Genomic DNA, 24,747 nt, shown 5'->3' on the forward strand with positions numbered 1-24,747 from the left:
CCCAATCAAATGGATGATATCCTGAATCCAGTAAAGATATCTTCCATCATAACAATATATAATAGGTACTTTATTCTTTTTCTTCTTTTTTTTAATGTTTATTTATTTTTGAGACAGAGACACACAGAGCGTGAGCGGGGGAGGGGCAGAGAGAGAGAGAGAGAGAGAGAGAGAGGGAGACCCAGAATCCGAAGCAAGCTCCAGGCTCTGAGCTGTCAGCACAGAGCCTGACACAGGGCTTGAACCCACACACTGTGAGATCATGACCTGAGCCAAAGTCGGTCGCTTAACCAACTGAGCCACCCAGGTGCCCCAATAGGTATTTTATTCTTGATGTCATTCATTAGGATCTTAACAGTTCAATGCCCTTTATTTGAGCAGGTGATGTGTTGCCTAATTACCCACTGCTCTGTCTTATTTTGCCAGTCTGATCCACTTAGAGGAATATTTGATGATTGACTTTGTTTAATATATTTTTTTTTAATTTTTCACATTTATTTATTTTTGAGAGACAGAGACAGAACACAAACAAGGGAGGGCAGAGAGAGAAGGAGACACAGAATCCAAAGCAGGCTCCAGGCTCCAAGCGGTCAGCACAGAGCCCGACGCGGGGCTCGAACCCACAGACCATGAGATCATGACCTGAGTTAAAGTTGGACGCTCAACCGACTGAGCCACCCAGGCGCCCCTGATGATTGACTTTAATAGAATGCAATGGTCCGAAGGTGCCAAATATCTCCAGTTCCTCCTGATCTGCATCCCCGTTTCCACCTCGTTCTCTGCCCTGAGAGGCTGACCTGAAGTTTATCATTGTTGGTCTCAGCCACTCAAGTCCTGACATTGACTCAGAGGGAAAGAGAAAATAAATCCAAAGTTATTACTCCTCCAGCTCCCTCCCTGTGGGTTGGCTTTGGGTTCTGGTAAGTGCCACCCTCTTCTCTCCTTTGGATGGCTGTATGAAATTCAAAAGAAACTTGAAACTTACACAAGGATAGGAAACAATTCTAGGTGGAAACCCGAAGTGGAAAATGAAAAGGCTTTATGAAATAAAATAGAAAGCTATCTTTGTGAACTTTGGGAAGGCAACGATTTCTTAGATAGGGTAGAAAAAGTGTAGCTCATAAAGAAAGAGATTGAAGAATATGACTACATTAAAATTTGAATCCTTCTTTAACAGCAGACACAAATAAAAGAGAGAGAAACCAAGCCAAATCTGAGGAAATATCCTCGCCACACGAATAGCAGAGGACTAGAATCCAGAATGATAAATAATCGATAAACAACAACGGCAATCGCACAGTGCAGTGAAATATAGCAGAAGAGGCGTCACTGTGTAAAGCAAGACACCTATAGAGCCAATAAAAATTATTTTTGAGAACTTTTTTTTAAGTAAGCTCTATGCCCAGCGTGGCACTTGAACTCACAACCCCAGGATAAAGAGTTGCATACTCCACTGACTGAGCCAGCCAGGTACCCCTATTTTAAAAACTTTTGCTTCACCCGTTGCGTCATAAAGCAAATTAAAATGAAATTCACAACGGGATAACACCATACACTCACCAAGATGGCCAAGGGAAAAGAAAAAACAACCCAACGATACTAAAAGTCTGGTATGTGGGTGGATCGGTGAGAATCCAGAATATTGTTGGTGGAATCGTAACTCATACAGTGACTTTGGATTAACAGCCGGTCATTATTTACTAACTTGGAGCACACTTCTATTCTATGACCCAGTAATTTCAATCCTGAGGAGTTTCTTTTTTGTTTAACTTTTCTAATTTTTATTTATTTTAAGAGGGAGGGGGAGTGGCAGAGAGAGAGACAGAGAGAGAGAATCCCAAGCAGGCTCTGCACTGTCAGCACAGAGCCCGACGCAGGGCTCAAACCCATGAATCATGAGATCGTGACCTGAGCCAAAATCAAGAGTCAGACGCTTAACCGATTGAACCACCCAGGACCCCCTCAATCCTGAGGATTTTCGAAACAAATGCATGCACATGTGCGCCAAGAGAAAAAAGTAAGAATGTTCATATGACCATTATTCATATGAAGCGCCCAAAGTTGGAAACAACCCAAATGCACATCAGCGGTAGATTGGACATACAGATTGTGGCACATTCACGAACAGAATGTTACCTGGCAAGAAAAATCAATGAACCAGAGAACCACACAACAGAAGAATCTCACAAAGAAGTTTGAGTTGCGGAAGCTAGATACAAGTCAATGGGTGCAGAGCTGTTCCAATTATGTGAATTCAAAGCAGGCCACACTGATATGGAGGTTCACCACACTTGGAAGTGATTTGGGGAGTTCATATGGATTGAACTTGGTCTTCAGTCACAGCCCCGGGGGAAGTGATGGAGACCAGAATGCCCCAGGATTTCAAAAAGCAAAACACACCAGGGGAATTTCTACACTAACATTAAAAGACCCTCCTGTTCATTCAGGCCTCCCTACCTTCAAACAGCTTTGAATTCGGAGCCGCCATGTGGGACAGGACCCTTATGCCTGTCTTTCTCAAGACCCATCAACATGTCCAGCTTTGTCTATAAGCACCATGCCAAAATTATCTAGTCTTTGCTTCACTCTTTTGGGGACCAGGAAATCACACCCACTAAGAGACTTTCTCTCTTCTGAAATATTTTCATTCTTCCTTTCACATCTTCGTATTTACTCAACATTCATGGCACTGAATGCCACATTCGCTCCAAGAAAATTGACCTCTGTACTTGTATATAGTGTTCACCTAATCTCTGTCTCTCATCTTTAAAGTTCTATAATATGGATTGTCCATAACATCATGGGTGAATCCATGTAGGTGCCTCTTTATTACATGAAGTTTTGCATGGCGGACTTTTTTCTCAAGTTTATTCATTTGAGAGAGAGAGAGAGAGAGAGCAGGGAAAGGGCAGAGACAGGAGAGAGAGAGGATCCCAAGCAGGCTCTGCAGTGTCAGCACAGAGCCTCACCAACCGTGAGATCATGACCTAAGGCGAAACCAAGAGTCAGATGCTTCACCCACTGAGCCACTCAGGTGCCCCGCACGGGTGACTTTTGAACATCTATGCTTATCTCCTCAAGGGACTGAAGGCGGCACCAAGATATGACTCTTGACTTACATTTCTCCTCTATCACTTATTTCACTTAGCATAACACTGAATATATCCTAGATGTTCAATAATAATGTGCTTAAGAATTACTGACAGAGAGGGGCGCCTGGGTGGCGCAGTCGGTTAGGCGTCCGACTTCAGCCAGGTCACGATCTCGCGGTCCGTGAGTTCGAGCCCCGCGTCGGGCTCTGGGCTGATGGCTCAGAGCCTGGAGCCTGTTTCGATTCTGTGTCTCCCTCTCTCTCTGCCCCTCCCCCGTTCATGCTCTGTCTCTCTCTGTCCCAAAAATAAATAAACGTTGAAAAAAAAAAATTTAAAAAAAAAAAAAGAATTACTGACAGAGAAATGTCCATGGATTTCTGATAGTTGACTACAGTTAATGATGAGAACCCGTATTCCTCACACTGGAAAAACTATAATCGTATTCAATGAGATCTTTTTTCCTCCAATAATGTATTTCCAAGTTCTGATCAGCCTATTTTGTTTTTTGGTTTTTTTTCAATATATGAAGTTTACCGTCAAATTGGTTTCCATACAACACCCAGTGCTCATCCCAAAAGGTGCCCTTCTCAATACCCATCACCCACCTTCCCCTCCCTCCCACCCCCCATCAGCCCTCAGTTTGTTCTCAGTTTTCAAGAGTCTCTTATGCTTTGGCTCTCTCCCACTCTAACCTCCTTTTTTTTTTCCCCTTCCCCTCCCCCATGGGTTTCTGTTAAGTTTCTCAGGATCCACATAAGAGTGAAAACATATGGTATCTGTCTTTCTCTGTATGTGATCAGCCTGTTTTGAAACGAAGGTCTCCATGAATTTAACAAATAATTTTGGAATATGGCTTCCTATTGTTCATTGCAGAGTACTTTTTACAAGTGGCATTATGTGGCCTTAAACATCTTCGTAAGTACTTCCTATTTCCACTGAGTTGTTGAAGGAAAAAATTTCAGTAAGCATATTTCAAGTAATATATTCTCTCCTTTGCTCCTGCCAAGCCTCCTATAAATAGAAAACTCAGAATATTTCTGCCAATTTCCTGTATCCGTGCCTTCCCCCAGCAAAATTCTCTTGCAAGAGTAGATTAAACTATTTTTCTTGAGTGTTGCCATTTGAGGCTGACTCAGCAAAATTACTCTGAATTTTCCCCCAAATAACCTTCTCTTTTAGAAAACAAATTCAAAGCATCCAATCTGCTGTAGCCCACGTGGACTCTATCCATGGACACAACGATCTTGCTCAGAGCCCCGCAACAGAAGAGTCATGGTGCAAACTGACATCTCCTGGAGCCAGTCCACCATGGCCACCAGTGTGCAGACAAGACTTCCTTTCCTGCCTGGGGACAATGTATCAGCGATGAGGTCGGGGTAGTCATGGCGCAGACTGACTTCTCCTGTATCCAGTCCATCACGGCCACTAGTGTGCAGACAAGAGCCCCCTTACTGCCTGAGGAACGATGTATCAGGGACGAGGTGGCCTCATTCTCAAGAAAGAGCCTGACAACAGTGGGCAACTCTCTTCTCTAGAGAAATTCCTGGGCCACTAAACGAAGTTCTACTTTCTGTGCTCTGGTTCTACCAAACAAGTACTAACTCACGGACTTCCTTTGTCTGCCATACTATCCCCCCCAGAGCAATTCAACCTAATATGTGGATAAAAACAAGACCATTTCAGGGACACTTTTCTGAAGAGCAGACCAATTTCAAAGGAGTACTAATCTATGATTTCATATTTTTTTATTAAAATGTTTATATTCAACTTTCTAAGTCAGTTTTTTTTTTTTAATTTTTTTTGTAATAGGCCCCAGAGAGTAAAGAAAGAAGAAAGGGTAAGCTGGGCATAATGTTACCATGTGTTGAATATAATCCTCACCAAAAAACCTAAGTAGGCATTGTTTGCTCGTTTTAACTAAGGAGCAGGATAAAGATAAGTTGAAGGAGACAAGCTGTCTTAACAGAAGCCACTTAATGATTTGCATAAGTTAGAAACAAACCCATGCGGTCTGATGTAGAAACCTGGCACCTGTTGGGATGAGCACTGGGTGTTGTATGGAAACCAATTTGACAAGAAATTTCACATTAAAAAAAAAAAAACCAACTCAGACTTGTCCCCACATATTTTCATTAGAAGGGGTAGCAGGTGTTCAGTGTTACATGGGGGGAAAAGAAGTGACATAGTACTGAAGAGCTGGAGAGTCAGTGGCCAAGCCTAGCTTTAGAAAAGATTTTAATGAAATTATAGTTGATTTTTTTTTCCAAAATAATAGAGATTCCTAACCTAAAGCCATCATCTTTTCAGTAAAACAGCTTGAATACTTTCAGATTAGGGAAAAGGCAAAAAAAAAAAAAATGGTGTGGCCACAAAAATAATGAAAAGGTTTTGGGGTGACTGTTGTGGTGTAGCATTTACAACGACTGAAAAGCAAACAAATGAGAGAGAGAGCCAAAAATCAAAATAAAATAAAAGATCTAGGATGTATGAAAGCCCAAGTTCTGGGGAAGGAAATAAGAACTCCCTTAGGCCATACACAATGCTGACAGTCACACTGTTTGGCAGTGACACATGGTTCAGCCCAAGGACAGTGTATAAGCCTCCTTTGCCCTGAGGTCTAGTGCTGTGTTGGTTTTTGTCTGACCTTCCAGATCCACACTCTGCTCTGCGTGCTGGAGGCTGACCCCCATGGGTTATATCAACCAAACTTCTAGAACTGTGGACTCCAGTTGTCACTTGCAGGAGACCTGAGCAGGAGGAGAAAGGTTGGGGTATTTACTCCAGCGACAGGCTCCCTTATAGGGGAGACGTTCTGGGGTCTTCTTTCCCCCACAAAAGGTCACACTTCTGTGACATATCTCCTGCTAATATTTCCAGCCCTTGCCTCGTTCTGATAACTAGTCCTTCCCCTTATCCCATCAGCCCTGAGGGGTATAAAGGTTTCTTCTGTCGCTTTTCTCGGTGACTTGGACATCCCCTGTTGGTTTCCCATCACCCTTTCCTTACCTGCAAAGGACTCTTCTCATGAAAGCCCTTTCTGTTCTGTCTGTTAGTGTGCTTTATCTTTCTGGCACGACGCTACACCTGTAGTAACGACATTAATTCTCAATTCTTTATTGGTTTATTAATTGATGTAACATACATTTATCAACCAAGGATTGTATATGAGACTATATACTAAAAATAGTAATAATATCAACGAGTAGGGGCACCTGGGTGGCTCAGTCGGTTAAGCGTCCGACTTCGGCTCAGGTCACGATCTCGCAGTCCATGAGTTCGAGCCCCGTGTCGGGCTCTGTGCTGACTGCTCAGAGCCTGGAGCCTGTTTCAGATTCTGTGTCTCCCTCTCTCTCTGACCCTCCCCCGTTCATGCTCTGTCTCTCTCTGTCTCAAAAATAATAAATAAACGTTAAAAAATGAAAAAAAAAATATCAACGAGTAAATCGTAACAGTAGCTAACATTTATTGAGCGTATCCCTGGTACCCGATACTTTTCTAAGCACATTGTATGTGTAACTCAGTGAATCATGTCAATAACCCTGTATGGTATGTATATTAATCAGGCTAGGCTAGGGTATGTCACATTAAAAATGTACGTCCCAGGGGTGCCTGGGTGGCTCACCTGGTTAAGCATCCGACTCTTGATTTCAGCTCAGGTCATGATCTCATGATTGTGAGTTTGAGCCCCGCACTGGGCTCTGCACTGACAGCACAGAGCCTGCTTGAGGTTCTCTCTCTCTCTCTCTCTCTCTCTCTCTCTCTCTCTCTCTCCCCCTCCCCTGCTTGTGCTCTTGTGTGCTCTCTCTCTCAAAATAAATAAATAAACTTAAAAAAAGTTACGTCCCAAACCTTACTGACTTGATTACAGCAAAGATTTATTTTAGTAGCATCATAATCCTCTTTGTACAAAAGTTCTTCTCAACACACAGGTGCATATCATCTGTGCACACACACCCTGTAACACCACCTTCATGATCTGTACCCAGTCAAATTCTGAGTGCCTTAGTCCGTTCATGCTGCTATGAGAAAGTGTCATAGACTGGATGGCTTACAAACAACACACATTTACTTCTCGCAGTTCTGGAGAATGGGAAGTCTAAGCTCAAAGCTCCAGCCAATTCCGTGTTTGGGGATAACCTGCTTCTCGGTGCATAGATGGCCATCTTCTCGCTATGTCCCCACGTGACAGAAGTGGGGAGGGATCTCTCTGGAGTCTCTTATAAGGACGCTAGTCCCAACAGGAGGGCCCTGTCCTCAGGCCCTAATCACTTCACAAAGACCCCATCTCTAATACTATTACATTGCAGATTAGGATTTCAGCCTAGGAATTTTGTGGGGGACACCATGCTTAGTCCTTAACGTTGAGTTTAACTTAAAGAAGTAAAAGTAAAACATGGCCATTGTAAAGAAACTATCGATATGTATATATTTGTAATCACAAGGTTGTAAACACACACACACACACACACACACACACTCTGAGAGCATAGTCACCTATTTGTGATTTATGCCAAATGCCTCCAGGCCGGCATCGTATGGAGCCTGTGTTAGAATATGTCTATTAAAATCTCTGAGATAATTATTGCTGACCTTAAGGCAATCCTTCAAAATAAAAGTGTAGCCATACCTCCAGGTAGCATAGGCATTAATTTAATAATATTCTTTCCTCACCACATTAAGTTGATTTAAGGTAGGAAATAAAATATTGCTTAAGGCAAATACCTAAAGTCAATTTTGTGAATGACCAACCCTTAGTGGTCATAAGACACAGGAGATTGAACAGGCAGTGAAAAATTCAGGATGGACACTCTTAGTAAAAGTTTTTAAAAGGAATTGTGGCTCAGGTAGGCTAAAATAAAGCCTTGGAATAAGAACTTAAAATGTTCACATGAAAACCCAAAAGAAAAAAAAAGGGGGGGAAAGGCTTATCTGAAACTTCTAGATCTAATGAATATGATTATTCCCAGATTGGAAGTAAAGAAAGAAGATGACAGTAATTCCGGGAGAAAAACATCTGACCTCTAATATTTCTGGAAGCCATTCAAAAAGCTAAAAGGCCACTATAAATTTGTGCTATAAATGGCCACTCATTTACCAGTTTCAGAGTTCAGAAGAGGAGATTTTACAAAGCAATCATTGCTATCAATGAGGCAGGATTTTGAGGTGTGCTGTCCAATTCCACGGTTTGGAAAATTGGCCTGGGGTGGGTGGCGGTGAGAACCTATCAAAGAACTTTCGTTGGAAAAATAATAGCGCCCACTTTATTTTTCAGGGTGGTGTCAGCAGAACCTAAATCCTTTTTGCGGTAAGAAATGGTCCAACCTGTGGTTCATTTGCAGGTTAAACAAGGGGTTAACTTTCTGTAGAGACGCTCAGGGACGGTTATGTTTTATGACTATCACCAGTCCCAGAACCACCGCCATCTTGTCAGTGAGACATTTCTGGGGTAACAAGAAATAAGGCATCTTACTTTCTACTTGGAACTGGTGCCCAGTGGGTGTCTGTAAATCATTATCTTGAAAAAGTTACCTCATTTGGTGGAGTCCTGACAGTACCTGCTGTCAACCACCAGTGGAAACTTTTTAGAATTTAGAAAGATCATAAATTGGAAACACCCAGGGTCCCAAGCCACTCCGACCTGGGCTCGCTCCCCTACTTGGTCTTGGTGACTAATTTTCATTCATCCTCAGGATGCAGATTAGATGTAATCTCCAGGCAACCCTCTCAAATTTAAGAGGCACTCCCCTGTACATGCCCACCCTTGGCTGTAATTTTTTTAATCCAGTTCCTGACCTTATGTATAGAAAATGTTTCCACGTGTTGTTCCCTCCACTGTATCTTCCTTTCACATAAAATGTATAAGGGGCGTACGGTTTTGCCTCTCCATCCCCAGCGCCTAATTCAGAATGGCGTACCCTGAATATTCATTGTGGAAATTTCTTCAGTGCTTCGCTGGTAACACAGAGTAAAGATCGTTCTACTATGTCCTCGTAGGAGGCGTCATTTTATTTTCTTGAACGCCCCACTTATATTTATCTTTCACCTAAAAATACTTTATAACTTTAAGAATATAAAGCAGATCTTGTTCTCAACTGCCACTCCCGGACCTTGAATCACCTGTCATGTCCTATGGATCACACCTCTGAAATATTTCACATTTATTCTCTCCTCTCCATTTCCTCTGCACTGACTCAGTTGAAGAACTTAGAAGCTCGTTTTCTTACTTTGCTAAAAGTCCCCCAATTAGTCTTCTTTAAGCCCAGAGTTTTCCCTTTTCCATTCTGCTGCCAGAGTAATTTTTCAAAGTAATGAAGTAATTCTGTCACTCCCGGAATCAAAGTCATTCCACGGGAGCCTCAATGACTTTGGGGTGAAGTTCAAAGTCCTTAGAGCTTCAATAACTTTCCAACTGAAACGTCAACAATTCTCTTCAATACCCGACATGCCGGTCCTTGGGCACGTGCTGGGCAAGTCCCTTTAGATGTATTTCTCATTAGTTATCACAACAGCCACACAGAGTGGGGACCACTGCTATCCTGTGACTGTCTCTCTGCACTAAATGTTTCTCTAAGGAAGGTCCAACTATTTTTCCTTTGTGGCATAATGCCTTCGATTTGTTTCCCGAATGGTTATGGAATTTGACAACACTTCCAACATTTATTTATTTTTGGGACAGAGAGAGACAGAGCATGAACGGGGGAGGGGCAGAGAGAGAGGGAGACACAGAATCGGAAGCAGGCTCCAGGCTCTGAGCCATCAGCCCAGAGCCCGACGCGGGGCTCGAACTCACGGACCGCGAGATCGTGACCTGGCTGAAGTCGGACGCTTAACCGACTGCGCCACCCAGGCGCCCCAACACTTCCTTAATAAAAAATAAAAAAAAAAAAAAAGTAACTGAGGCACTTGTGTGGTTCAGTTGGTTGAGCGTCCGACTTCAGCTCAGGTCATGATCTCATGGTTCATGGGTTCAAGCCCTGCGTCGGGCTCTGTGCTGATGGCTCAGAGCCTGGAGCCTGCTTCGGATTCTGGGTCTCCCTCTTTCTCTGCCTCTTCCCCGCTCATGCTCAGTCTCTCTCTCTCTCAAAAATAAACAACCATTTAAAATTTTTCAAAAAGTAATTAATTTCACCAATGAATCCCTCAACTCTTTTTGCCTCTTAGACATTTCAATATTTTCCTCCTATTATGTGTCTCTCTCCTATTACATATCTTCCTTCTGCTTTGCCTCCAGAACTCTATATAAAATATCCTCTCTCTCTCTATATATATACGTATCCTATGTTTGTGTTGTCTCACATTTTTATACTTTTGTAATTTCTTTAATGTCCCCTGACAAGTTGGGAGCATTTATTTTAATGCACTGGCTGAAGTTCCTTTCCTACCTGGTCTGGCTGTTACTGCCACCATTAGTTAAATTCATCTGGTGACCATGCTTCCTCCCTGCCAAGGACATTTTCTTAAGTTGTTTCTTACCTTTTAGCATTCCCTTCAGATTTTAGTGCTCTGTTTTTATTTAGTTAGTTTTACTTATTTATTTTCATGGAGGTATAATACACAATATCATGTCAGTTTCAGGTGTACAATGCAGTGATCCAGTATTTGTATGCATTGCAAATGATCACCAGGGTGAGTCTAGTTACCATCTGTCACCATTCATATGGTGTCATATCCTATGACATTTATTTTATAACTAAACATTTGTGTTCCACCCTCCTCTTCACCCATTCTCCTCCGCACCCCCCTCCCCCCGATCCCAGCAAACCCAATCTCCTCTGTTCTCGGTACCTATAAGTCTGGGTTTTGTTTTGTTTTGTTTGTTTATTTATTTGCTTTGTGTTTTGGATTCCACATGTAAGTGACATCTTATGGTATTCGTTTTACTCTGACTTAGGGTGTTTTCCGTGGTATCCTCAAGATCCACCCATGTTGTCTCAAATGGCAAGATTTCATTCACTTGTATGGCTGAGTAGGTGTATATGTGTATATATATATATATATATATATATATATATATATATATGTGTGTGTTTCCCCACATCTTCTTTATCATTTCATATATGGATGGATAGTTTTCATATCTTAGCTACTGTAAATGGTATTGTAATGAACATAGGGGTGTGTATATCTTTTCAAATGAGTGTTTTTGTTTTCTTTGAATAGATGCCCAGTAGTGGAATTGCTTGATCATCTGATAGTTTTATTTTTAATTTTTTGAGACACCTCCATACTTTTTTCCACAGTGACTGCCCCAATCTACATACTCACCAACAGTGCATGAGGGTTCCCTTTTCTCCACGTCCTCACCAGTGCTTGTTATTGTTTTTATCTTTTTGATAATAGCCATTCTGACAGGTATAAGGTGATACCTCATTGTGGATTTGATACATTTCCCTGGTGATTAATGATGTCAAGCATCATTTCATGCACCTGTTGGCCATCTTTTTTGGAAAATTTCTATTCAGATCTTCTGTCCATTTTTTAATTGGATGGTTTGTTATTATTGAGTTGCATGAGTTCCTTATATAATTTGGGTATTAATCCTTTATTGGATATATGATTTGGAAATATTTTCTTCTGTTCATTAGGTTGTCTCGTTTTTTAATGGTTTCCTTTGCTTTGCACAAGCTTTCCTCATCCCACTGGTTTATTTTTGCTTTTGTTTCCCTTGCCTTTGAAGTCGGATCACAAAAAAGCTTTGTTAAGACCAATGTCAAGGAGCTTACTGCTTACATTTTCTTCTACGAGTTTTATGGTCGTGGGTCATATATTTAACTCTTTAATCCTTGTTTTTACTTTATTTATGTATTTTTGGAAAGAGAGAGAATGATCAGCAGAGGGGCGGAGAGAGAGAGAGGGAGACAGAGAATCCCAAGCAAGCTCTGTGCTGTCAATGCAGAGCCCAATGTGGGGCTCAATCTCACAAACCATGAGATCATGACCTGAGCCGAAATCAAGAGTCAGAAGCTTAACTGACTGAGCCACCCAGGCGCCCCTCTTTAATCTATTTGTATTAATTTTTGTATGTAATATGAGATGGTGATGCAGTTTTATTCTTTTATATACAATTGTCAAGTTTTCCCAACACCATTCGTTAAAGAAACTAACATTTCCCCATTTTATATTCTTGCCTTCTCTGTCATAAATTAATTGGTGTATGTGTAAGTTTATTTCTGGGCTCTCTATTCTATTCCACTGATCTAAGTAAGTTCAGGGACTTTCTGCAACATCATTGTAGACCCTTCTCCTTTGTTCTGCTTTCAAACAAGTACAGCATCATCTTTAAAAAAATTGTTTAATGTTTATTTGTTTTTGAGACAGAGAAAGACAAAGCACCAGCAGGGGAGGGGGAGAGAGAGAGGAAGATACAGAATCTGAAGCAGGCTCCAGGCTCCAAGCTGTCAGCACGGAGCCCGACGCTGGGCTCGATCCCATGAACTGTGAGATCATGACCTGAGCCGAAGTCGGACACTTAACCGACTGAGCCACCCAGGCACCCCAAGTATAGCATCTTCTTTAACATTTCTGGTGATGCACACTTGTAGTGAATTTTAATTTTTAATTTTCTTGTTCTTCAGCTATTTTTCTAAGAGGGATATTAGTACTAATTTTTGTATTTGGTATTTGTTGAAAGAAAGCAATGCCATTTCACCCGTCTGCGTGGAGGGACTTCTCTAGAGCAGGGTGTCTCAGGGTTGACATGACTGACATCTTGGACTGGATAATTACTTGCTGGGGGGCTGTCCCCTACATTATCAGATGTTTAGCAACATCCCTGTTCTTTACCCACCAGATGCCACCAGCATTGTTCCTTCATAGTTGTGACAACCCAAAGTGTCTCCAGATGTTGCCACCTTTTCTGGGTTGGGGGAACAAAATCACCACCAGTGCTAGAATGACTCCCTCCAGCCCTTCACCAAACCTTGACATCATGAAATAACGATTCTTTACCCTCCTTGAGGTACATTATACTGCATTGGGAAAGATAACCTGGACCCAATGTTGCAGAACCTACATTTGGGGAATCCTGAAGGCAGAAATAACCTTTCTCAGTCCTATGATGACAGAGTAGATCAGGATCCCAGCCAGGGAGTCAGCAACTAGAGGGCAGGGGCAAGGGGGGTATCTTTTGGCCATTTTCGGCCAAACTCTTCACTAAAGCTTTCCTTGGTAAGAACATGACCTTGTATTCTCCATATATCTGACATCATCAGTTTTGATGTTAACCCTTGGACCCCAGTAATCTCCGTCTACTGAACTGCTGTATACTTTGCTGTATATTGTGGGTCTACGGTTTTCCACCTTTTTTTTAATGTATTTTTTTAAGTTAGAGAGAGAGAGAGAGAAAGTGCAAGTGGGGGAGGGGCAGAGAGTGAAGGGAGAGACAGAATCCCAAGCAGGCTCCACACTGTCAGCACGGAATGCTATACGCGGGGCTTGGAACCCATGAACCCTGAGATCATGACTTGAGCTGAAGTTGGATGCTTAACCGACTGAGCCACCCGGGCGCCCCATTGATTTGCCATCTTTAATGAAGTTTTTTTTAATGTTGGCCAATATCACAGTTGAGATGGTCTGTGGTTCTCTCTATCTCATCATCTCTACTGAAGATGATGTGGTTCTCAAGAATCTTGGCCCCTTTTGAAGGCAGCATACCAATGACTGGATTGACTGAAGTCCTCATCCCTTTGAAGGCGGAGTGAGTGGTCATGGGGGAGTGTCGTGCAGTTGGCAGAATCAGATGTCGATCCAGGTTTGCTCTTTCCTCAAATCCCATGGCAGTTGCCCCTGTTTCTGTTTAAAAGAATCCGTCTAGAATCAATTTTCCTAAAGCCCCATCTTTTCCGAAGTTCTAGTTGCCCAGTGACTCAGCCTCTTAAAATCTAACACTTCAACCCCTTGTGAAAAATGCCTGCTTTCTGTTTTATGAATGTGGTTTTAATGTTTTATCTACTTTTTAACCTTTTAAAGAATCGCCAGTCCATGGATTTAAGAGTCTTTATTTTATAATGTCAAGTTCTTGCTTCTCATTTGTCTGGTGATGATGGTTTCAAGGTACCATTTTGTGTTTATGTTCGAGTATTCTTTTTCAAATTGTAAATAGTAAAAACGAAGGAGTGATATTGGATAAAAATATGGCCCAGCCGTCTCACTTTTAATTTTTGTTGTCAAAGAATGATGCCTCACTAAATAATTTATAACTTATAATTTAACTAATTTAACTAATAATTTAACTAATAATTTAACTAATAAACATATAAATTAGGAAGTTACAGATGGAAAACACAGGCGAAAGGAGGCTTGTACATTCAGAGAAGACATATATTATAAATGCAGTTTAAAATCATCAGATGTATTATTTTCCATTTCTTTTAGTATTTTATATGAGCTAAATATAGAAGAAGTATTATTTTTTATACCAAACAAGAGAACAGTGAAATAATTTCATGTCATCCAAATGATGGGTAATTATGAAGGAATTAGATCATTTTTCTAATGGCTAATAAGACCATGAATATTGTATTTAGACTTCTTATTACCATCTATGTGCCACGGCTCATAATAGAGGGGTGCCCAAAGCATGAGAACATTATCATAATTTGCCCTCGGAGAGCACAAGTGTGATCCAGCTGTGTGGTGAGCTACAGAGTCATCTACAAATGCAAGGAAGTCCTAATAATGCAGGAAAATGAAATAGAGCTTTGAAAAATATAAGGAAAGACATACGAAAATTAAATCAAGAGAGCCAGTATGATTGAATAGAAGTGAAAGCCTTTGTGAGGCAGAGCAAAGAAGAAGGAAGGGTCCGCAAAAAAAAAAAAAAAAGGGAAAAGGAAGAGGGGTGCCCAGGGGCTCAGACGGTTGGGCATCTGACGCTTGATTTCAGCTCAGGTCATGATCTCTCGGTTCATGAGTTCGAGCCCCTCATCAGGCTCTGGGCTGTCAGTGTAGAGCCTGCTTGGGATTCTCTCTCTCTCTCTCTCTCCCTCCCTCCCTCCCTCCCTCTCTCTGCCGCTCCCCCACTCATGCTGTCTTTGTCTTTCAAAATAAATAAGCTTTCAGAACTTGCAGTCAAGCTACAGTAACTTAGACCATGTACAAAGAGCACACGGATGGCCAGAGAGACAACGGAATGAGTTGGGGCTCCAGCACGTGTGTGTGCGAGTGCACACATGCTCACACACACTCACAAGGGAGACGGCACACGGAAGGGGCTGGGATGGTTTTCCTCCCACCTTGTCGCCCACTCCTCCTCCATACTGAATCCTTCCCCTTCTTCTTGATCTCCACATGTTAGATTCTCCAGTCCCAAGGCAACTGGACATCTTTCGTTCTTTTTTTATAATTATTCCTTGGACACTTCCCTCCCTTTGTGCTGTTTCCATGCTAGCACCTTTCTCCCTCTTGACTCTAATCCTGCTGTTCTCCTGGACCCCCTGACTTCCACATCCAGCTGTCTCCTCTCCTCTTCATTGGTGTATCTAATACAGATATGAAACATACCCAAATAAGCTCCTGATCTGCACCTCCAAACTCCTTTCTCACCTCCATATTTTCCCTTCCCCATCAGTGGACACATTTCTTCATCCAGGTGCACAAGCCAAAACCCCTAGGGTTTGTCCTCAGTTTTTATTTTGAGAGAGAGAGAGAGTGCAAGGTAGGGGCAGAGAGATAATCCCAAGCAGGGTCCACACTGTCAGCACAGAGCCCAACGCAGAGCTCAGACTCACGAATTGCAAGATCATGACCTGAGCCGAAACCAGTAGATGCTTAACCAACTGATGCCCCCAGGTACCCCAATAATACAGTATTTTAAGAGTATAATATAAAAAGGCAGTTAAAAAAGTTTTTTGATTTTGTGATTTTCCACCATGGAGAGGTAAAATTGAGGTTAGGCTGGAATGAAACTTGAAATGTATCTATGGTTTTTCTTCTTAAAGATCATCTAAATCGAACATGGCAATATGTGACTATGTATTCAGTTGGTGTGTGTGAAATGTTACCTTCTGTTCTTCTGTATCACTTTCAGTAATATATTGCGTGACGTAAATAAAGAATGAGGAACAAAGAAAGAGCACCTTCACAGGCACCTCCTTCTCTAGGTCTTGGAAGGTCTTCCAAGGAATGAACTTTGCAGAACTGAAAGGTTTTCTGAGGGCAGGCAAATAAACCCAGAATGGGATCACTTGTTTATTTAATGGTCGGCAATGTTATAAATATTTCATTGAACAACACTCAGGGAGGAATCGTTCTGAATGCACAATAAAAATCAAACAAGAAATACTATGGAAGAAAATATGCGCTAGATAAGCCCATATCTGCCTATACCAGTAATAGATCAAGGCAACTGGGGCAGTAGGCAGTCTGCCGAAGAGGAAAAGTATTGGCTTTCAGGTTTGGACAAAGTTGCATTTCTATCCTCAGTTTGCCTATGGTGATTCATTTAGGGTTTAACCCTCAGGGTTTCCATTTAGTGGGCACTCTTAAATGCAATATAAGCACAAAGCCGAAAGAATACTAGGCAGTAAAAGAAAAAAAATACAGGGCACCTGGGTGACTCAGTCGGTTAAGTGTCCACTCTTGATTTGGGCTCAGGTCATGATCTCACAGTTTCATGAGTTCAAGCCCCACATCAGGCTCTGCACTCACTCTGCAGAGCCTGCTTAGGATTCTCTGTCTCCCGCTCTCTCTCTCTCTCTCTCTCTCTCACCCTCCTCAGCTCGTGCTATCTCTGTGTCTCTCAAAATAAAGAAAATAATAATTTTTTAAAGTTTTTATTATTTATTTTTGAGGGAGAGAGTGAGCAAGAGAGAGAGACAGAGTGTGAGGGAGGGAGGGGCAGAGAGAGAGGGAGACACAGAATCCGAAGCAGGCTCCAGGCTCCGAGCTTTCAGCACAGAGCCTGACCTGTGGCTTGAACCCACGAACCATGAGATCATGACCTGAGCTGAAGTCGGACGCTTAACCGACTGAGCCACCCAGGTCCCTTAACCTTAAAAAATTAAAAAAACAAAACAAAACAAAACAGAATAGTAGGCGGTCAAAAAAAATGCTGGGATGTTTCTATTTTAAGTAATTCTCTTTTTTAATTTTTTTTTAACGTTTATTTATTTTTGAGACAGGGAGAGACAGAGCATGAATGGGGGAGGGTCAGAGAGAGGGAGACACAGAATCTGAAGCAGGCTCCAGGCTCTGAGCTGTCAGCACAGACCCCCACACGGGGCCCGAACTCATGGACTGCGAGATCATGACCTGAGCCGAAGTCGGCCGCTTAACCGACTGAGCCACCCAGGCGCCCCAGTAATTTTCTTTTTAAATGCAGTCCCATCCACGCTATTTCACTTACTACAGGACACCAAGATGTTATTTTGAGCAGTCTGGAATTGTGGCTGACGACAACTAACAGACCCCTTTGTTAACTGTAACCTGTTTGGGGAAATAATTGATCGCAAGGCATCCGAACAGCATTAGCGTCGTGAAATTCATGTTGGTTCTTTCAGAATTTCACTGACAGCACGTAAATCCTTCACGGCAGAAATATATCCGGCTGAAGTTGCATTCCAGAAAGATCTTTAGCTAGTTTTCTCCTTTTGGGCGCCACAGTTGTGATACACTTGGGTTTAGATAGGTGGCGTTAGGCAGATGATAAAATAAGTTGTGCGGTGTGAAATAAACCCATAGCACTGAATGAAATTAATACACGGGTTATTATAGATCTGATTAAGAAATACACATATATGTGTACATATATACACAAAGGCTATTTATCAAGGATCTACTCCAAACTTTTTGATCAGTACATTAATCAAGACAATTAGCTGATATAAAAATAAAAGGCCTCAGTAGCTTAACACAGCAACGTTTCTATCTCATTCAGGTTCCACTGACATGCCTTGGTAGCTCCTGTGGGTGACTAAAATCTGGCCCCCTCTGCTCTGTGCTGCCGCCACGTTGAAAACCAGGCGGTACAAGGGTGGAAGGGTGGGGATGGGCGATTACCAGGATGGGAGGGATGGGAGAGCCTCAGGCGGACCCCATTCACCTCTGGTTTCCCGCAGGGGTCAGCTGATGGGAGGCCCTGACGGGATATCAGAGGGCAGGAGGAGACAGAGGTCTGGTTATCTACTCACGTGTTCCTATCTAGCCACCTCCAAGTGGGAGATGATTTGTTAGTGGTGGCTGTAGCTGCCTGGCTATGATGTGCACAGCTTTCCGTGACCCTGTTGCCGTCATTCCTCAGGGCTGGGTGACAGTGCCCCCCCCCCACTCATCTATCCCCTGTGCCTTCCCATTACCTGTTACTGTCCTAGTCTCACCCACATCTCTGTAAGTGGTCCCTTCGTTCGATTCTCTGGGACTGAACGTTTGAGACGCATCAATACCCTGTTGGACACGGTAGGCTGCCTCACTTTCACTCACCTGCCATCATCCAAACATATTTAGATGGTCCAGCTGCCTAACAGGCCAGAACTGTAATCGCTGGGACCTGGAGGAAGAGGACACTGGGTTCCTGAGGCTCTTGCCAGTCTGTGCTACAACCTGCTGTTCCAAAGGGCCCTCCTGGGGACATTGGCATCGTAGTATATTAACATAACTTAACTCTGCAATAAAGGTGTTAGTGGTCAAATACCCTGGAGGAGTGTTGGCCCAAAGCAGCTTGGAGTGTTTCTAGCATTTTCATCCAAGACCAGGAGAGGTGTAATGTGCTGATGCGCGGGGGGCGGGGGGGGGGGTCAGCCTCCAAGACAGAAACGTCATCTGCAGAATTTTCACTCTGGGAACCCATTTGGGTTGTTTTTTTTTTTTTTTCCAGGAAGCAGCTGATATGGTTCAAGTTCTTTCCCGGGAAGTCGGTTTTTAGATATGCTGCTGTAGTTCTTTCTCAGTAAGCAGCTGGTGGGTCGATCAGTAACCTTGGCTAGGGGAATATTTTCTGAGCTTGTCACATCAGGTTTCTCTTTTCCCAGTATCTGCTTAATTTCTCCCGCGTATTGTATACTACTCTTGACCTATATCGTCCTCACTGGGGCCTCATGACGTTTCATGTTTCAGCACCTGCGGAAGCTTCATTCTTAATTCCTACATTTGCAGCTTCTTATATTTACACTCAACACCATCTTTATCCATGGCTGAGGATTCCTCCAATATGACTCAGCAAATCCTGCCTCTCTTTATCGAGTGTGTGACTCATCATTTGTAGGCCCCCAAGATTAAGAAAAATAGGATGAGTATAATCATCTTATGGGTTTACCACTTTCCCGACCTCATCTGGGAGATAATCCCCTTCAATTCTTAGCGAAGAGTTCAGAGACTCAAGGATCAGAAACATAAAGAGCATCAAAATAGCAGCTATATTTAAAAAAATATATTTTTAATGTTTATTTATTTTTGAGGAGGGAGAGAGACAGAATGTGAGTGGGGGAGAGGCAGAGAGAGAGGGAGACACAGACTCCAAAGCAGGCTCCAGGCTCCGAGCTGTCAGCACAGGGCCTCACGTGGAGCTCGAACCCACGAACCACGAGGTCGTGACCCAAGCTGAAGTCGGGCGCTCAACCGACTGAGCCACCCGGGCGCCCCGTCAGCTACATTTTGAAAAAAGTTATTTTGGGGGCGCCCGGGTGGCGCAGTTGGTTAAGCGTCCGACTTCAGCCAGGTCACGATCTCGTAGTCCGTGAGTTCGAGCCCCGCGTCAGGCTCTGGGCTGATGGCTCAGAGCCCGGAGCCTGTTTCCGATTCTGTGTCTCCCTCTCTCTCTGCCCCTCCCCCGTTCATGCTCTGTGTCTCTCTGTCCCAAAAATAAATAAACGTTGAAAAAAAAAAGAAAAAGAAAGAAAAAAGTTATTTTGACCTGGTACATTTGTATCATCATGCAAGTATTATCTCATTTAACAACCCAAACAACCTCATGGGGTACCTTCTGGCATTGCTTCCATTTTACGGCATCGCTAATCGAGACTTATTGACACAGAAATTCTAGTAACATTGCTAGTAAATAACAGAGTGAGGGTCTAGCAAAACAAATTACTACCAGCACGATGGGGCCACGAGAGAGGGGTGTGCTGACACAATCAGGGGTTCACAGGAATTTTTTTCTTCAAAATATCACTTAACAAGAGACAATGCTCGTATCTCAGGACTGAAGACACCAAAGTGCCAAAAAAGATGAGCAAATGGAAGAAAATGGACTCCGCACAATAGGCAAAGCGAAACTTAGCAGGAACTTAAATAATATTCTCAGGAAAACATAAAGGCACAAGGAGCCGTTATCTGGAAGAACCAATTAGAGATACAGACTTTGATAAATATAAATATTGAAATAAAGGGCTCAGAGTATGCATTGAATAGCAAAATGCTTTAGCTGAAATAAAACCAGTCAGCCAGCAGACAAGGTCAAAAACTCTACCGGAATTCATCAGTAATGGACAGACCACAAAGAGAGAAAAGCTAAGAGCCAGGAGAGGAAAAAATACAAGTATCTCATGCATTTAAGAGAAATTACCGAATGTGGGAAATATATAAGAACTCACACTGAAAGTGCGCACAGAGTTTTAAGAGATAAAAGAATAAAGAAATACAGCCAGATAGCATTACATTGTAAAATATAAGAAGTATGAAATTCCAGAGAACGAAGATGTCACAAAAATTGTAAAATAAAAAAAAAAATTACTCAAAGCTTAGAATAGAAATCAGAATTAGAATAGAAATCAGAAATAGAACTGTGTATGAGGGAGGGATGCCAGGGAGCAGGGCAGTGAGGCAGAGAAGGGAGGAGAGCCTGTAAAGATTATTTAGGTACCGGTAATTTTCTGGTAAAGTGAGAGATCGCTTTATCAAGGGGACAAGCCATTCTACGCCCGGGGATTTAAACCCAAGAAAGGAAAGCTTCCGTCCACAAAACATTTACACAGGAATATAGATGGCATCTTTCTGTATAATAGCCCAGACCGGGAAAGACCAAATGTCTGATCATCAGAAGGAAATCACTAATTGTAGTCTATTGCATAAAGGGTTGAAAAAGTAAAAAGAACATCCTAGGGATTACTGAGACGCTCAATGGGGCCACACAGTGGGCTCATGAGAGACAGAGAGAGAGAGAGAGGGAGCAGGCCTGGGGCTCTGCCTTTATTGGGGTCAAGGGTGAGGGCCTAGGGTTTTGTGAATTCACTCTTTTTTATTGGTGACTCTGTATTGGCGAGTTTAAAACAGAAGAGCAGGAATTAGGGAATTAGGAAAGGAAAGGTCACTGACCACCCATGCGGGTCAGTGATCCAGATCCCCCAGGGCTTTCCACAAAGGGGCTTCACATGGGTGGCCTGGCTCCTGGCTAGCTGTTCCACTGGTAGCTGTTTATTCCAGATGGATGTCTTTGAAATGTGGGCCTGGGCCATCAAAAGCTTAGTGTCAGGCACTTAACATTACAATGAAAAAGCTCTCTGTAGGGCGATTACCCTACAGTTTCCCCTCTGTCTGTCCATATGTCTATGAAGCCTATGCAGGGTTCTATAAAGCACTGGAAGAACTATTATCTTCCCCCATTTTACAGAGGGAGACGTTGTGCAGCAAAACAAGATTGCCCAGGGCATAGATCGAGCGTGGGCCCGGCTGGGCTTGCACCCAGGATGTCTGTCTCTGACGTCTGTGCTAACAATTGCTACATAAACACGGGAATTTTTTTAAGTCACTCTGGGACCACAGAGGGAAAAAAAAATGACTTTATTTCACTGGGCAAGATGAGAGAAAGTTTCAGAGAGAAAGTGACCTCTGAGCTTTTACTTTTTTAATGGCGAGTTTAATTTTCAAGTTACATGAATCACATTGTTCAATCTTCTGTACTCAACGGTCTTTAAATGTCTGCAGGCACCATTCAGGGACGGGTTCTTCTAGGGGCACGGTGGCGGGGCCCTTGAACCAGAACAGTCTTCTCTAGCCTGTTTTACATATGCGGAGTCCCTATGAGATTTTCTTTGAAAACTGGCTCCCAACGCATTTGCAAAAGTATTACTGAGACCCAGGTAGCCAGGATGAGAGGAACAAAGAGGTTAAATGGTTCCAGTAAATACGGTCTAAGGAAATAAACCTCACTATTTTCACCCTCTGAGTGAACACTGAGCTCAGATGAAAGAAAAACACCAATGAGGTGTTTTAATCCAAGCCTATTAAGGGAGAAATGCAAAATACATTTGTAATATACATATACATATTTGTATATTTGTAATATGCATTTTATATATGTATATTATATATGTATGTATATAGAGATATATATGTATATATACATATATACACGTGTATGTATATGTGTATCATCATATATACAATATACATATACATATATGTGTATATATATACGTATATACGTGTGTGTGTGTGTGTGTGTGTGTGTGTAGTGGAGATCCGGAGAAATAATCCATTCCTGTGGGAGGTTTGCGGATTGCTGACTGATGATCTCAAAAGCAACCGAATGGCTGGAGTCAAAAAACTATTTAGCACGATCATGTTTGCAAGGAAACAAACAAACAAACAAACAAAAAACCCCAAAACCCCAAATAGCAATTCTCTTCATTTATGCAACCTGCTTGAACCCATGAAATGTTTTGCCTCATGTCATTTCAATGTGACACTCACATCAAATTTTAAAGCCTGGGACTCTCTGCTTCTTTGCATTTTACGTATTAGAGAGATGGAACAGAGGAATTGATGACTGCATTTAGGGTGAAGCAGCCTTGAAACCGAGGAACCCAGCTCACCCAAAGCGCCCTGCTAGATCCCTCCTGCTGCAACCCCCTTATTGCTACGGCGCGGCAAACCACACGTAGTTTCCAAATCCTAACCAGCGCGCTGAAAGAGACACCTTGATCCCCAGTTTTAAACGTGAGAAGATGGGCGCTCAGGCAGTTAACAGGATCTTCCTTGGGAACCCTGTCAAGTGACAGCACTGGGATTCAAATTCTGGCTCCCTGGGGCCTCAAGCCGTCTTTCTTTCCAGCACGGACTCCACTTTTTATTTCCAAATGCGGCTGACATTTAACACTCGTGTCTTGCTTTGAATGCACGGTCCGGAATATTTTCCTATTTGACGAGTCTTTATTTTAACATTGGGCTGGGAGGACGTCAAGGTTGCGGTGGAGAGGAAGGAAATATACATTCAGAATCTAGGTAGACAGGCCTTTGTCTGCGAGCGTGTTTTGTGCCTTTTTTCCCAAAAGTCCAGCTGAGCCGACAGCTGACCCAGTGAGGTACTGGGATGGAACATATCCGTATTTCACTTAACTTGGCTGCTTTTAAGATACCACCGTTTACCTGCAGGGAACCTAAAAAGCCCTCGCTGGAGGCGGCTCTGTCTGTCACATCCCGGCATCATCCTGAGCCCCACTGACCATGCTGCAGCCAGAACTTAATGGCTTAGAAAAACCCAAGCAAGTTAGAAAGTACCACATATCCCTGTTTTCATCCAGCACAGTCAATTGAGACAGCAAAAGATTGGATTTTCTTTCTGGTTGAATTCTTGGTGATATTTCTGTTAAGTACTAATCATGCTTCAAGGCCAAAGTCAGAAGTCTTCTTTGTTTTCTTGTCCTCCTTCTCGATCCCTCCTGGCAGAATTAATTGATCCCTCTGTGTTTTCATAGCTCTTTGTTTATATCTCTGCAACAAAAGCTTCAAAGGGAATCCCAAGCCTTTTGAGTCAGAACTGCCCGGTGGGACTCTGAGAAGGCAGATGGATGGGAGAGGGGCTTGCGGAGGGGGGACGGTTGTGGGGAAAGCTGGGCTCCCTGCCACCCCATTTCTGCCTCCTTTTCATGCAGCAGGTGGAGTCAGAGGGGGAGAGCAGCAAATTAGGGGAAATGTGGCAGAATACAATTTGGCGTGCACCAGGTAAGTGGTCCACGGACCTGGGAGGGCTTCATGGCACCCTGTTCCTTGGAGGTCCTGACAGGCAATGCAGGTGGTGTAGCCAAATTGGGGGAGAAAGACAGCTGGTGAGGTTCCAGAGGGATGGGAGTGAGGGTGTGGCTCCGTAGAGCCAGGGACACGGATGCAGACACACTTGTGGGCGCCTATGGTTACCAGCTTAGCAGGGTAGGGGGCTCCAGGCCAGCCAGAGCAAGGATGAAGCCACTCATGTGTCCCGGGAGCACATGGGGCCTTCCAGGAACCTGAGATGCAAAGACCGGAGCCCTTCGCTTAGCACCTCAGGGATCATCATCCTCGTCTACACGTTCCAAGGTGAGGAACCGGGTGTTGCTGACACTCCCGTGTGTTGGGTCTGAGCTGAGAAAAGATGGCTGGCGTCCATCCTTGGAAAGCAAGTTCACTGCCATTTACGGAAGCGGAAACAGGGAGTATGGGCCTCAGTGCTGGGTTTCAGCTCCACTCCTATTTCTAGCTGTGTGATCTGAAAATACTGTTACTTCCTTCTGTGAGTCACCATTTTATAATTTGCATCTTTAAAATTTTTTAAGTTGATCTATTTATTCTGAGAGGGGCAGAGAGAGAACAAGCAGAGGAGGGGCAGCGAGAGAGGGCGAGAACCCCAAGCAGGCTCCGTACTGTCAGCACAGAGTCCGAAGTGGAGCTCAGACTCATGAATTGTGAGATCATGACCTGAGCTGAGATCAAGAGTCAGACGCTCAACCAACTGAGCCACCCAGAGGCC

The sequence above is a fragment of the Lynx rufus genome, unplaced genomic scaffold (assembly GCF_022079265.1).
Source record: "Lynx rufus isolate CCGP_SWC_20201006 ecotype Redwood Valley unplaced genomic scaffold, mLynRuf1.p SCAF_4, whole genome shotgun sequence".
In the NCBI taxonomy this organism is placed as follows: domain Eukaryota; kingdom Metazoa; phylum Chordata; class Mammalia; order Carnivora; family Felidae; genus Lynx; species Lynx rufus.